At 46.1% G+C, this 15171-nt stretch overlaps 2 non-coding genes across 2 annotated transcripts; both read left to right on the top strand.

The window, feature by feature from the left end:
• Positions 1–79: 79 nt before the first annotated feature.
• trnak-cuu (transfer RNA lysine (anticodon CUU)) lies at positions 80–152 on the top strand. The gene has a single exon. It is a non-coding gene; the product is annotated as a tRNA-Lys (tRNA).
• Positions 153–1137: 985 nt separating this feature from the next.
• On the top strand, positions 1138–1210 carry trnak-uuu (transfer RNA lysine (anticodon UUU)). The gene has a single exon. It is a non-coding gene; the product is annotated as a tRNA-Lys (tRNA).
• Positions 1211–15171: the final 13961 nt, after the last annotated feature.

Raw genomic sequence — 15171 nt, 5'->3', positions numbered from 1 at the left:
CTATCCCCTCTAAAAGCTCTCGGAACAGAATCACCTATTGATGATCATGTCCAGTCTTTCACACAGCCACAAGCAGCAAGCCCGGCTAGCTCAGTCGGTAGAGCATGAGACTCTTAATCTCAGGGTCGTGGGTTCGACCCCCACGTTGGGCGGTGGACTTTTAGGCCGCTTAATTAGATACAGTTCTGTCAGACTTCAGGGTTACAAAGGAGCTCGGATCATACTGTCATCTGTCCCCATTCAATGTCGGGACCTTTCCCACTTATTCCACTTCGGGCGAAATGTAACCTTTGACCAGTGTGTGGAAAGAACAAGACCTCAAACTCTGTCGAGAGTGCATAAGACATTTAGTCTCACTGTAGGTGGTTTTTAGCCCCAGGTTGGGTGGCCTCCTTTTAGGGCATCTTAAGATGGGAAAAGTGCTATGATTCCCCCCCCCCATTCAATGTCAGTACCTTGTACACAAACAGAGGAGAAGAACAGGCTGTGACAGACATTTCAACTTCACACCTGTTCTGATCTTCTGCTTTCCCCTCTAAAAGCGCTCGGAACAGAATCACCTGTTGATGATAATGCCCCGTCTTTCACACAGCCACAAGCAGCAAGCCAAGGTAGCTCAGTCGGTAGAGCATGCGACTCTTAATCTCAGGGTCGTGGGTTCGACCCCCACGTTGGGCGGTAGACTTTTAGGCCGCTTAATTAGATACAGTTCTGTCAGATTCAGGGTTACAAAGGAGCTCGGATCATACTGTCATCTGTCCCCATTCAATGTCGGGACCTTTCCCACATCTTCCACTTCGGGGGAAATGTAACCTTTGACCAGTGTGTGGAAAGATCCATTGAGAACAAGACCTTCAAACACTGTCGAGAGAGCATAAGACATTTAATCTAACTGTGGTGGTTTTTAGCCCCAGGTTGGGTGGCCTCCTTTTAGGGCATCTTAAAATGGGAAAAGTGCTATGATTCCCCCCCAGTCAATGTCAGTACCTTGCACACAAACAGGGGAGAAGAATAGGCTGTGACAGACATATCAACTTCACACCTGTTCTGATCTTCTGCTATCCCCAATAAAAGCTCTCGGAACAGAATCACCTATTGATGATAATGCCCCGTCTTTCACACAGCCCCAATCAGCAAGCCCGGCTAGCTCAGTCGGTAGAGCATGAGACTTTTAATCTCAGGGTCATGGGTTCGAACCCCACGTTGGGCGACAGACTTTTAGAATGCTTAATTAGCTACTGGTCTGTCACATACAGGTTCATGGAGGAGCTCGCATCATACCGTCACCTGCCACCATTTAATGTCCGTACCTCTTTTATTTAGGGGGACATGTAACCTTTGACCAGTGTGTGGAAAGATCCATTGAGAACAAGACCTCAAGCTCTGTCGAAAGAGCATAAGACTTAATCTCACTGGTGGTTTTTACTCCCAGGTTAGGTGGCCTCCTTTTAGGGCATCTTAAGATGGGAAAAGTGCTATGTTTCCCCACCAGTCAATGTCAGTACCTTGCACACAAACGGGGGAGAAGAACAGGCTGTGACAGACATTTCAACTTCACACCTGTTCTGATCTTCTGCTATCCCCTCTAAAAGCTCTCGGAACAGAATCACCTATTGATGATCATGCCCCGTCTTTCACACACCCACAAGCAGCAATCCCGGTTTACTCAGTCGTTAGAGCATGAGACTATGAATCTCAGGGTCGTGGGTTCGAGCCACACGTTCGGCGATGGCCTTTTAGGACATTTAATTAGCTACAGGGTTATCGAGGAACTCGGATCATACCTTCCCCATGGCGCCGTCATCCATCCATCCATCCATTTTCTGAGCCCCTTCTCCTCACTAGGGTCGTGGGCGTGCTGGACCCTATCCCAGCTATCATCGAGCAGGAGGCGGGTTACAACCTGAACTGGATGCCAGCCAATCGCAGGGCACATACAAACAAAGAACCATTCGCACTCACATTCACACCTACGGGCAATTTAGAGTCGTCAATCAAACTACCATGCATGTTTTTGGGATGTTGGAGGAAACTGGAGTTCCCGGAGAAAACCCACCCAGGCACGGGGAGAACATGCAAATTCCACACAGGCGGGGCCGGGGCTCGAACATCGACTGTCCTACCTGGGAAAATAACATTTTAGACCACTGCTATACTACGCTAAATAACGCATACCGTGTCAAACCTCGTGCAGCCCTGGGCTCGTCTGATCACTGCTTAATTCACTTAATACCGAAATACAGTCAAGAACTTAAATGCGCGAAGTCTACGGTGAAAACAGTGAAAAAGTGGACCAAAGATGCAAAAGTTGGAACTTCAAAGCTGTACAGACTGCACAGACTGGAGTGTCTTTGAAAATTCAGCTGGCAGCCTGGATGAATATACAGACACTGTCACATCCTGTATCAGTTTCTGTGAAGAGGTTTGTGTACCAACAAAGTCATTTCGCACATTCAACAACATCAAGCCGTGGTTCACTGCCAAATTTAAGCAACTTCGCCAATCTAAGGAGGACGCATATCAAGGCGGGACAGGGCCCTGTATAATCAAGCTAGAAACCAGCTGACTAAAGAAATTAACATTTCAAAGAGGAACTATGCAGCAAAGTTGGAAAAACAGTTGAGTGCTAACGACTCTAAATCAGTCTGGCATGCATTCCAATCGCTGACGAATTACAAGCGACTGAGAACAACAGCCAACGACTTTAATACCTTCTACTGCAGATTTGAAAAGGATACTTTCGTAGTTTTGAAAGGAATATCACCCACACACTCCAAATTCACGAATGAGCAATTTTAGCTAGGTATATCTTGACATTCTGATGAGATCCTGCACAAGAATTGCTCTGGTTAACAGGGAATTATTTGAATTCGATGCACAACAACTCCTCAAAAGTACGTTTCACACACAACATGAGTAAGTCCGCTCTGATAAGACCTCCGAAGCAGTTAAATTGTTACCTTAATCCACTGATCACTTTATTAGATACTGAACTGTATCATATTGAAGCCTGTTCCTGATCTTTTGCTTTCTTCATTTAGCTACATGAAAGGGTAAAAACTGTGAATGCAGTGATGCTGGTCCAAATAGTAGGCTTTTAGGCTTTGAGGAGGTCTTCTGTGCTACTGAGTGACCTTCTTGTGTATTCACACTTCTTGGATTGGATACCATTAGATGTAGTCCAAGCGTACCTAATGTTTTGGTCAACTTTTCGTAAGTAACAAAGCTGAAGTCGACTAAAAGCCTCTCACCCAATGTTGGGCTCGAATCCATGCCCCAGAGATTAAGATTCTCATGCTCTACCAACTGAGCTAGCCAGGTAGGCTGATAGAATGTTGACAGGATTTTATTGTGTCAAATATTCAGAGAAATGCAGAATGCAGCTGTAAAGTTCAAGGTGCATTTTAGTTTCATGCTCAAATTTCACCCCAAAGCCCAAAATCCCAAACCTTTGGTGAGTAGTGTATTCAATGTTAAAGGACATTGTCAAAGATAACGCTTTCACTATTATTTAGTTTATAGAGCAGGATTACTCAAAATCGCCATTTTCCCTGTCAAATACACACACATGCATACACAGACACAGCTGCATGGGCGCGCGCTTGTCATGAAATATGTCAAAATGATCTCAGACGCGATGACATCACCAACTAACATGCTCGCTTATCAGCTGTCTTCTCGCCTCGCCTCACTTCCCCGCCACATTCATCTCCTGCTTTTACGGCCCTCGGCGGACACTCCTTTTACATACGTCAAAGTGTGCGAGTGTGTGTGTGTGTTTGTGTATATAGATATATGTGTGTGTGTGGTTATTTATTGACAGACAGAGAGAAGAGGCGTAAAGGCCAGATGGCCTCAATTTGAGTCTGGTTCATGTTCACGCCGTGCGTTGGCTCGAGTTAGCCCATCTCCACCTGACTTGAAATCAGCTCAACGAGTCGAAACTGTCGCCAAGATCGTGGAGATGTGTGTGTGGGAACAATCAGCAGCTGTGTGACGACCAGAGGGAAAGTTGTACAGGTGGAGCAAAAAAACAAGTAATGAGGCCGCCTGACGGCAGCTTTACGGGGTGGGCAGGAAAGGTTAGATGTTATTGGTTGCCATGGAAATGGAGGATTGGGGAGGGGGGTCAAAAGAGATGGTACAATTAAAATATAGACAAGAAGGGCTAAGTAAAAAGAAGCTCAGATGCCGGTAAATTAGCGTTACTATTCTTTGTGCAATTGTGGACTATCTGTGTTTGGAAAGTTGTGTTTCTGTGTTAAGCATGATACACATGAAAACTGGTGGATTTTCAGCTCGATTCCCCCATTAGGATCAAAGGTGGCAAAGGCCCGATTGTCGGCTGTCTTTGAAGGTGATCCTGAGTGAATTACCCTGTGGTGCGGGGTGTGTTAAGAGTGATTTCATCTCCCTGAGCCGCTCAGAAATCGTAAATGTTAAACCTGTTCAATATTTAAGATGGCAAATCATTATGTGTGTGGTCAACGGTGAGTTGGGAAGGGCCACTGACTCCTTGATTGCTCAAAATCTGGTCAAAGTCAGTATAAGCCCGATTATCAAAAGTCTTTGAAGATGATCCTGAGCAATTATCATGTGGTATGGAGGGTGGTAAGAGTGATTTTTCCTCCCAAAGCTGCTGGGAAATCGTAAATTTTAAATCCATACGTGTGTTGTCAACACCAACTTGGGCTGAGCCACAAACTCTGTGATTGGTCGAAATCGGCCTGATTTTAAGCCTGATTACCCCATTCCGATAAAAGTCAGCAAAGCCCCGATTATCAGCTATTTCTGAAGATGATCTTGTGCGGTTATCCTGCGGGGTGTGTGTGCTAGGTGTGATATTTCCTCCCCGATCTGCTCGGGCATTTTAAATTTGAATCTGTTCAATATTTACGATGTCAAATGCTTGTGTGAACACCGAGCCGGAGTTGAGCCACGGATTCCGTGATTGTGAAGTGCTATGTAACGATAGCTAATCAGGAAGTCTGCTGAAGCTAGCGCTGTATTTAGTTCATCTGCTTCCATTTAAGAAGAGTACACACATATTGATAATTGCGGCAATTTTTAACCTGATTCCTCGATTCCTATCAAAGTCATAAAAGGCCTGATTACCGGATGTCTCTGACGATGATTCTGAGTGATTATCCTGTGGTGTGAGATGTTTAATGTCATTTTTCCGTGGACTAAACCCTTCAGTCGAGGTAACAGAGGCACAGTGGAACTCAACTGACGTCGTTTGAGACTTAATGACGACTCAGCGTGGTACTCTCAGAGCGGCGTCGGCGTGTACAAGTCGTTACCACCTCTAGAGAAAACACCACAACACACACGCGCAAACACACTAACGGCTGCTTATGAATACGCTAGATTGCAGAGTATTTTTCACGGCTTATGTGCTTCCAAAGCAGCGACGCGGTGCTATCAGATTGGCCGAATGCCAGGAAGTAATCGTTTGTTGGCAAGCCTGAGATTTTTTGGCTTTATTTGTTTTTAAGCGTTATATACTTGCATCGTTGCGTTAGAATAAGAATAACTTTATTCCAGCACACGAATGCATATAGTTAATTCTTATTATTATTCGTAGCTATGAAAGACGAGCAATGATGCCATTGTTCTTTCCGCCATTATTTCAGTGTACGTGTGCGTTTGAGTAGCCATGTTCTCATAGGCAGGTCATGTCTGGGTCAATCTCTCTGGCTCCAGCACTTCCCTGCTTTAACCCCTTCATATCCCCACACTCGTCTTAAAACGCACACACACACACACACACACACACACATAAACACACACAATGAAAGCAATGTGTGGTGTGATGAGTACAAGCAATGTATTCCAGTGCCAAAATGAGAGTCCATGGCTCCATAAATCAATTGAACGGGATTGGCAGCGGGGCACAGCTATCACAGAGACACAGTTTTGTCCCGACGTAACTTAGTATTATTACTATTAAGTATTGGACGCCGTAGCCCCCTTTCACATGGAGTTAACAGAAATTGAACCATATTTATACTTCTCAATTTTCACTCAGGCGGCACGGTGAGGACTGGTTAGAGCGTCTGCCTCACAGTTCTGAGAACCGGGGTTCAATCCCTGGCCCCGCCTGTGTGGAGTTTGCATGTTCTCCCCGTGCCTGCGGATGGTTGTTTGTTTGTATGTGCCCTGCGATTGGCTGGCAACCAGTTCAGGGTGTACCCCGCCTCCTGCCCGAAGATAGCTGGGATAGGCTCCAGCACGCCCTTGTGAGGATAAGCGGCTCAAAAAATGGATGGATGGATGGATTTTCACTCATTGTTAAAATATGACTGCAGAATGTGATTAATGCATTTACACATACACTGTACATATTGGGTGTATAATAATTCATCATAATATCATTATACTGTATATCACAGTCAGGAATATTATATTTCCCCTTTTTGGACTAATTGTAAAAATATTACTGTACCATAACTGAGAGCACTTCAGTTCAGTTGTAGCACATATTTTATACCTCACTATATTCTCCCCGTGCCAGTGTGGGTTTTCTCCGGGCACTCCGGTTTCCTCCCACATCCCAAAAACATGCATGGTAGGTTATTTGACAACTCTAAATTGCCCGAGGTGTGAACGTGAGTGCGAATGGTTGTTTGTTTGTATGTGCCCTGTGATTGGCTGGCAACTAGTTCAGGGCGTACCCCGCCTCCTGCCCGATGATAGCTGGGATAGGCTCCAGCACGCCTGCGACCCGAGTGCAGAAAAGCGGCTCAGAAAATGGATGGATGGATAGTATCCACTTTATATCATATTACTATATGCATGCCACTGGGTAATTGTCTGCAATGATTAATCAGACAACTCACATACCACAACAGCACGTCTCCAATTACCAACTCAAGGTAATGTATTGGGGTTAGCTAATTTAATATAGCCTACCATCGCTAGTTAGCCCTCAGAGATCTGATGCCCAGGTCATTCACCAAGCCAGGCTACGCCTTTTAAAGCCATACACACTCAAAGTCACAGATACGATAGAAGAACGTGAGGATGACGACCAGAAGTGCACAAAAGTAATACCTGCAACCCACATGCATGTCATCGTGTTTAATAATGCAAAATATTTTTTTATTCGATTACTTGATTAATCGATAGGATAATCGGTAGAATACTGAATTAAAAAAAAAAATTAGATAGCTGCAGCGCTCGACTGAAGAACCCATCTATCTATCTGTCTATCAATGTATGTGGACAATGCATTTATTCTCATCTTTTCCACAGAACCCAGAGTTTTTGTAAAATGAAGCCCGTCACACAGAACTGTGACACGGTGAAAAAAAGCTGTAAAAAAGCAGCATGCTATGACAAGCCAAAACAACTCAGTTTTTATCCAGTTTCACTTTGAGACACCCCCTTAAAAGCACATTCAAGTGCAGCAGCAGCAGCGGCACACGTCAGGATGTGTGATTCCAAAATCAAACGCACACTTCCACTCTGAGCGATCACAACAAAGTGAGAGAGCACGCCGCACACGGCAGCACATCCCTGCAGACATTCCAGTGGTTTGCGGCGTGATTGATGGAGTCGGCAGTACTGGTCCCACTAGGATGTTCCCACTTAATTGCTGTCTGTCCACACACACACACACACACGCACGCACGCACGCACGCACACACACACACACACACACACACACACAGAAAGCATAGTGCGCTTTCATGTGAACGTCGCATCGTGACTGTCTGCTGCGGGGGATGCGCACCAGTGTTTATTCAAAGAGCGTGGCACGCTCTAAAAAAAATTACCCAAAAATGTGTGTGTGCGTGTGTGTGTACGTATCAATGGCAGGAAGCAACGAAGTACAAATACTTCATTATTGTAGATTTTTCAGGTATCTGTACTTGACTCGAGTATTTATTTTTCTGATGGCTTTTTACTTTTACCCCCGACATTTGAAACCAGATATTTGTACTTTCCACGCTTTACTTTGTCAAAATAGGCTTGATACTTTTTTCAGCCTCTGTGGATGGTGTCAGGAATTACAAAAGACATTAACAGAAGCAGAGTCAACCATGGTTGAGATGAGGAGTCTTATAAGGTGGAAAAACAGGGAGAATTGTTTGACGTTGTCAGCTACAAGAACGATTCGTGGTCAATCAATGCTTTGTGTCTTGTGCCGGCCTAAAAACGACCTGCTACTTGCTTTTCATAAATTCGCCAACCAATCTGAAAAAAAAAACAAAAAAACAAGAACAACAACAAAAACACAGTGGTGCCTTGAGATATAAGTGACCTAATTTACGGGTTTTTTCGAGATAGGAGCCGTCATTCGGCTGATTTCTTGTTTTGACTTGCAAGCAGAAATTTGAGATACAAGTGCTGTGTGTGGCAGTGAACTCCACTCAAGCATCTTTTTGGAAGATAGTGAACTTCAAAAAAGAGGCTTCAAGCTGTTTTGTTTATTGCCACCACCAGGAAGCTTCCTGTCAAAAAAAACATAAAACAAAGAGGACTACAAGTTGTATATTTAAAACAACCAAACTTTGCCTTAAAAATGTCTCCGTTAGTAGACAAACAACATAGAAATACACGGGCCAATCTTCTTTATCCTCTGTGAAAAACAACTTACATTAATACATCTTACTGAGACACTTACGTACTTCGTTTGTTTCTGCATGACTGTATTATACTGCCCCCCGGTGGCCTAGTCATGCACACACTAGAAGGAGCTGCAATAATGATGCACAAACTGTTTATTCTTTACATTCTGTTTAATTATGTTATCACGATATAAGGTGTGAGGATAAGCGGTATGGAAAATGGTTGGATGAATGAATGGATTTTCAGTTATTTTAGCTGATTTATCATTTTTCGTTACTCAATTCACAATGTTAACAAAGCTATGGAAACACATCGATAGCAGACAAGCTGAGCCAAAAAGAGCTAGCTCTTAAACAACATGTGACTTGCAACTACTCTCTTAGTAACTATGTAAATTAATAAGAGGGAAAACTATTTTGTGTGCATAAGTATTTTTTCTGTTGTGCCAAGTCATCAAAATGGATGTTTAGAACTGACAGCAGAAATTAATTTTTACTTTTGTACTAAGTCAATTTCAGTCTGCACTTTTTTGATTTTTACTTTAGTAAAAAATTTGCATTAGTACTTCTACTATTTTGCCACCTGGTGTGTGAGATTGTTACGATGCACGTGCTTGTGTGTGTGTATGATTAAGTGACAAAGCAGCGGCAGCATTACGGGCTCGTAAAAATACACAAAATGCAGGAATGTGCAGTCGGTGGAGCAATTTGACAAAGAACCACACAGGCGGCGTAATTATAGCCCGCCTATCTGGACTCAGTCATTTGAAGAGAATCCGTCTGCACCACTTCCACTGCAGCGTGAAAGTGACACAGTAACATGGAGTCTGACCCAAGCCGTCAGGAAACATCGCCGGGCCTGCGCGCTAAACAAATGCTTTATACATATGCATTTCCTGTGGTCATTGTTTGTAGTAGCGTGTACATATTTTGGTGATATCTAGGATGGACACCAGGGACAAGAATGCTGATGTTATTTCAAAAATAACATGATGTAGATAACTTAACTTGAAACTAATTTTTCATGTTTTTACAGAGCAACGTGTCCTTTTTTACTGTGTCCATTGTGCCTTGAGGTACGAGTGACTCGTTTTTCGAGCTACGAGCCGCCATCCGGTCGAAATTTTGATTGAGTGCTGTAGGTGGTAATGAACGCAACTCAACTCACTTCACGACAAGCAGCAATTTGTCAGACAGTGAACAAGTCTTCAAAAAGGAGGTTTCAAGCTGTTTATTGTCACTCCCAGTTGAAGTTTATTGAGAAACTAAACATTAAACACACTACACACGGATTTAAAACAACCACAACTTTGCCTTCCGCTACCTTAATGCTAACTCACACATAGGGCTAGCGAATAGCATTAAAAGTCATGGTGTTATATTATAGCCCTTAAATCGCATATGTCAAACTCAAGGCCCTGGTGACAGATCTGTCCCGCCAAATCATTGTATGTGGCCCGCGAAAACAAATTGTGTGCATCAAATTAATGTGTTTGCTAAAATAGCAAAATTGGAAATTGTCTTTGCTTTAATAACGTTGAGAGTATTAAAGTATTTTTTGTTACCAAGCCCCCTTTCAAAATAAATTGGATAATAGATGAACAAACCAATTTTTACTGGCTTCTGAATTCAAAACTAGTTTTATATCAATTGGTTGTTTATATGTACTAACATGAGACAATCATACACTTATATGGGTTCAGTCATAAAGGCCCTCCGAAGGAAACCATAACTACCGTGATCCAGGACAAAAACGACTTTGACACCCCTGCCTTAAAGCAATGGATATTTAAACACAAACAGTGTTTCAACACCCCCTCCTTGAGCCATCATCTTATCGTGGTGGAGGGGTTTGTGTGTCCTAATGATCCTAGGAGCTAAGTTGTCTGGGGCTTTATGCCCCTTGCAGGGTCCCCCATGACAAACAGGGCCTAGGTGAGGGACCAGACAAAGCACGGCTCAAAGACCCCTTATGATGACGACAAACGATGGACTTGGTTTTCCCTGGCCCGGATGCGGGTCACAGGGGCCCCCCTCTGGAGCCAGGCCTGGTGGTGGGGCTCGAAGGCGAGCGCCTGGTGGCCGGGCCTGCACCCATGGGGCCCGGCTGGGCACAGCCCGAAAGGGTAACGTGGGTCCCCCTTCCCACGGGCTCACCACCTGTGGGAGGGGCCATTGGGGTCGGGTGCAGTGTGAGCCGGGCGCTGGCCGAAGGCGGGGACCTTGGCGAGCCGATCCCCGGCTACAGAAGCTGGCTTTAGGGACGTGGAATGTCACCTCTCTGGCAGGGAAGGACCCCGAGCTGGTGTGTGAGGTTGAGAAGTTCCGACTAGATATAGCCGGACTCGCCTCCACACACAGCTTGGGCTCTGGTACCAGTCCTCTCGAGAGGGGTTGGACTCTCTTCCACTCTGGAGTTGCCCACGGTGAGAGGCGCCGAGCAGGTGTGGGTATACTTATTGCCTCCCTGCTTGGCGCCTGTACGTTGGGGTTCACCCCGGTGGACAAGAGGGTAGCCTTCGGGTGGGGGGGATGGGTCCTGACTGTTGTTTGTGCCTATGCACCAAACAGCAGTTCAGAGTACCCACCCTTTTTGGAGTCCTTGGAGGGGGTGCTGGAGAGCGCTGGGGGACTTCAATGCTCACGTGGGCAATGACAGTGAGACCTGCAAGGGCGTGATTGGGAGACAGCCCCCCCCCCCCCGATCAGAGTTGGCTCCGATGGTGGGGGAAGATGCCGGTCCGACGTGGAAGGCCCAAACGTATTGTGAGGGTCTGCTGGGAACGTCTGGCAGAATCCCCCGTCAGAAGGAGTTTCAACTCCCACCTCCGACAGAACTTTGCTCATGTTCCGGGGGAGGCGGGAGACATTGAGTCCGAGTGGACCATGTTTTGCGCCTCCATTGCTGAGGCGGCCGACCGGAGCTGTGGCCGTAAGGTGGTCGGTGCCTGTCGTGGCGGCAATCCCCGAACCCGTTGGTGGACACCAACAGTGAGGGATGCCGTCAAGCTGAAGAAGGAGTCCTATCGGGCTTTTTTGGCTGGTGGGACTCCCGAGGCAGCTGATGGGTACCGTCTGGCCAAGCGGAATGCAGCTTTGGTGGTCGCTGAAGCAAAAACTCTGGTATGGGAGGAGTTCGGTGAGGCTATGGAGAAAGACTTCCGGGCGGCTTCGAGAAAATTCTGGTCCAACATCTGGCGTCTCAGGAGAGGAAAGCAGTGCACCACCAACACTGTGTATAGTGGGAATGGGGCGCTGCTGACCTCGACTCGGGACGTTGTGAGTCGGTGGGGAGAATACTTCGAAGACCTCCTAAATTCCACCGACATGCCTTCCCATGAGGAAGCAGAGTGTGGGTTCTTTGAGGCGGGCTCTCCTATCTCTGGGTTTGAGGTCACCAAGGTGGTTATAAAGCTCCTCGGTGGCAAGGCCCCGGGGGTGGATGAGATTCGCCCGGTGTTCCTAAAGGCTCTGGATGTTGTGGGGCTGTCCTGGTTAACACGCATCTGCAACATCGTGTGGACATCGGGGACAGTGCCTCTGGATTGGCAGACTGGGGTGGTGGTCCCCCTTTCTAAGAAGGGAGACAGGAGGGTGTGTTCCAACTACAGGGGGATCACACTCCTCAGCCTCCCTGGTAAGGTCTATTCAGGGGTGCTGGAGTAGAGGGTCCGTCGGGAAGTCGAATCTCAGATTCAGGAGGAGCAGTGTGGTTTTCGTTCCGGGCCGTGGTACAGTGGGCCAGCTCTACACCCTCGGCAGTGTCCTCGAGGGTGCATGGGAGTTCGCCCCAACCAGTCTACATGTGTTTTGTGGACTTGGAGAAGGCGTTCGACCGTGTCCCTCGGGGAGTTCTGTGGGAGGTGCTTCGGGAGTATGGGGTACCGAACCCCCTGATTGGGGCTGTTCATGTGGGAAGCGGCTGGGATGAGAATCAGCACCTCCAAATCTGAGACAACATGGTCCTCAGTCGGAAAAGGGTGGCGAGCCCTCTCCGAGTCGGGGATGAGATCCTGCCCCAAGTGGAGGAGTTCAAGTATCTTGGGGTCTTGTTCATGAGTGAGGGAAGAATGGAACGCGAGATTGACAGGGGGATCAGTGCAGCGTCTGCAGTGATCCGGACTTTGTATTGGTCTGTTGTGGTAAATAAGGAGCTGAGCCGAAAGGCGAAGCTCTCAATTTACCGGTCGATCTACATTCCTACCCACACCTCTGGTCACGAGCTGTGGGTCGAACAAGAACAAGATCCCGGATACAAGCGGCCGAAATGAGTTTCCTCCGCAGGGTGTCCGGGCTCTCCCTTAGAGATAGGGTGAGAAGCTCGGTCATCCGGGAGGATCTCAGAGTAGAGTCGCTGCTCCTCCACATCGAGAGGAGCTAGATGAGGCGGGTGCCTCCCGGACGCCTCCCTGGTGAGGTGTTCCGGGCATGACCCCGGGGACGACCCAGGACACGCTGGAGAGACTACGTCCTTCGGCTGGCCTGGGAACGCCTCTGGATCCCCCCGGGAGAGCTGGATGAAGTGCCTGGGGAGAGGGAAGTCTGGGCATCCCTGCTAAAGCTACTGCCCCCACGACCCGACCTCGGATAAGCGGTAGAAAATGGATGGATGGATGGATGTTTCAACACATGAAGACAGACAATGAAGCAACACTCACAGGCCTCTTTTCTTTATCCTCAGAAAAAAAAAGATTGTTTTTTGCGGAGGCTGGAAGAGATTGTTTATTCCTTTAATTTCAATGGGAAAAGATGATATGGAATATTGCAATGTTTTGAGTTACGAGCGTGGTCTTGGAACAAATTAAACTAGCATATTAAGGCACCTCTGTAATGTGAAACACCATAGACGGGCTCACGGAAATAAGCATAGATTTTACAGTAATACCAAATCCTCAAAAAATCTGCTACTTTAACAGACATGGAACAGAGCAAAAAACAATACTCACAGGCATATATTCTCTGCCCTGTGGGAAAAACAACTATTACCGATGCTTAGGAGGGGACCTTCTCTGCCTTGTATTCTTGCTGTTAATTATGCTTTCTCTCTTCCAGTAGTGATACTACACTGAAGGCATGCAACTCTAAATTCAGACTTGCCTGTATAATGTAAAAACCCTTTAAAAAAACATTGCTTAAAACTACTTAGTGAAACGGGGTTTCACTAAGTACTGTGTGTAAACATGTGAGGGACACACAAAGTGTATGACAAATGAACACACCATGTCTAAGGTGCCATGATGATTCATCCCAGTTGTAAATCTCTGACGGTGACATGATTTTACAGCACTTTCACCGCATCAACACATTGTCAACATCATGGCCGGCAACACACGAGTAAACACACCCAACAAAGCTGCTGCTTTTCTAAATATCGACTGACACCCTCTTACTTTCTATCAGACAGACTGATTTCAATCACGCACACACAAAAAAACACCTAACTATGAAACCGCAATGAATAAAGGGAAAGTAGATTTTATACAACATACGCCATGTTTACATGAATGGACGTTTGTTTTCACAACATTAGCATTGTGTGTTTTGAAAAAGATCAGAATCCTTATACAAGCTTTTATTTGGGTACAGGCAAATGAAACAACATAAGAAAAGTATATAAAATTTTCCCTGACAAAGTCAAGGAGAAGTTAAATGCTTGAAATTATTGCTTTCCTGCCAATCATTGAACTAATATTTTGTTGTCTTCGCACTATTTCTGAAAACTGTTTCACATCTGTGTTGCATGGGGAACTATTGGACTAAATTCCACAATTTCTTTTTACTTTCTTGTCAATCCATCCATCCATCCATCCATCCAGTTTCTTCACCGCTTCTCCTCACAAGAGTCGCGGGCGTGCTGGAGCCTACCCCAGCTATCATCGGGCAGGAGGCGGGGTACACCCTGAACTGGTTGCCAGCCAATCGCAGGGCACATAGCGACAAACAACCATTCACACTCACATTCACACCTACGGGCAATTTAGAGTCTTCAATGTATGTTTTTGGGATGTGGGAAGAAAACGGAGTGCCCGGAAAAAACCCACATTGGCACGGGGAGAACATGCAAACTCCACACAGGTGGGGGCGGGGATTGAATCCCAGTCCCCAGAACTGTGAGGCAGACGCTCAAACCAGTCGTTCACCGTGCCGCCTTTCTTGTCAATCATTATATCAAAATCACTGAACTAGAAATAAGAAATTTCTTTTTCAAAACACAATGCTATTGTGGCGGTGCGGTGGTTAGCACATCTGCCTCACACTTCTGAGGACCGAGGTTAAAATCCGGCCTTGCCTGTGTGGTGTTTGCATGTTTTCCCCGTGCCTGTGTGGGTTTTCTCCAGGTACTCCAGTTTCCTCCCACATCCCAAAAACATGCATGCTATGTTAACTGAAGACTCAAAATTTCCCGTAGGTGTGAATGTGAGTGCGAATTGTTGTTTGTTTCTATGTGCCCTGTGATTGGCTGGCGACCAGTTCAGGGTGTACCCCGCCTCTCGCCCAAAGTCAAAATTGCACATTCTCTATTTCAGAATCTGTCCATTTTACATCATGCTCTAATTGGAAAAAATATATATTTTCGGAAATTACTCATGAGTTA

Source organism: Phycodurus eques, chromosome 4 (genome assembly GCF_024500275.1).
Source record: "Phycodurus eques isolate BA_2022a chromosome 4, UOR_Pequ_1.1, whole genome shotgun sequence".
Classification (NCBI taxonomy): domain Eukaryota; kingdom Metazoa; phylum Chordata; class Actinopteri; order Syngnathiformes; family Syngnathidae; genus Phycodurus; species Phycodurus eques.
Note: the sequence above shows the minus strand (reverse complement) of the source record. Positions and strands in the feature narration are given on the sequence as shown.